The following is a 960-nucleotide window of genomic DNA, read 5'->3' on the forward strand; positions in this document are numbered from 1 at the left end:
GTTAGTCTTTAAAACAGAAACAAAGAAAATTAAATTTTCAATGCGAATTAAGGCCTATGTTGGTGCTTGTGAATTAAGGCAGCGAGTGAAGAACAAAATGAAGTGCAAGTACTGCTTCTCTCTTATTGCTGGCAGGGGTTCGGTTCTCTTACCCGCAATCCCACTGTTTGTGTTGCTGTTTGTAATGAATCTTCCTTCGGCCACATGTAATTCCTAGTTGTGGCACACCTGCGACAGTTCCTCAAGTTTAACCAATGGCAGCACTTATTCCACAAACTTGAATCTGGTTATGAACGATCTGGTTATCAACGCACCTCAGAGTTCAGGGTTAAATACATCTTCCCATGGTGTATCTCCAGACAAGGTCTACGGTCTGCTGCAGTGCGCCGGAGATAAATCTTCACTGAAATGCTCAGAGTGTGCGGTGGAACCGAATAGCAGCATTCATGAACTTTGTCCCAACAACAAAGATGGGCGCATATGGATGGACGACTGTTTCATGCGCTATAACAACTCTGATTTCATTTCAACACTTGATACCGATGGAATTATCTACGCCAATAGGGATCAACGACCAGTAGCCTTCTGTGCAATCTGTCAGACGAAGCTTGCATCCCCGCAAACAAGGGTTTCGCAGTTGGGTCGGCCAATTATAATGCTACTAGTGGTTTAGTATATGGTTTAGTTCAGTGTTGGAGAGATTTCTCATTACAAGATTGCAGAACATGCTTGGTTGCCGCAAGAGCAGATCTCAAGAGTTGCTGTTCTTCAAACAGACAAGTGCAGGTTCAGTACGGAATCTGCAAGGTAATATATGAAACGCACCTTTTATCGGACTCTGCTCAATCTCCCTCTCCCTCTCCCTCCCCATTCAAGGGATCCCCTCTTCCCGCAGTGGATCCATCTCTTAATACGGTTAATGGCATATTAATAACAAGGGAGTTGTTTTTAATATATTAA

The 960-nt window shown here is 43.5% G+C and overlaps 1 pseudogene; it reads left to right on the forward strand.

Moving 5' to 3' along the window:
- Positions 1-289: 289 nt before the first annotated feature.
- LOC149560503 (cysteine-rich repeat secretory protein 55-like) lies at positions 290-960 on the forward strand (annotated as a pseudogene).

This window comes from Cupressus sempervirens, chromosome 4 (genome assembly GCF_028749045.1).
Source record: "Cupressus sempervirens isolate cs-2001-9-10 chromosome 4, ASM2874904v1, whole genome shotgun sequence".
Classification (NCBI taxonomy): Eukaryota; Viridiplantae; Streptophyta; class Pinopsida; order Cupressales; family Cupressaceae; genus Cupressus; species Cupressus sempervirens.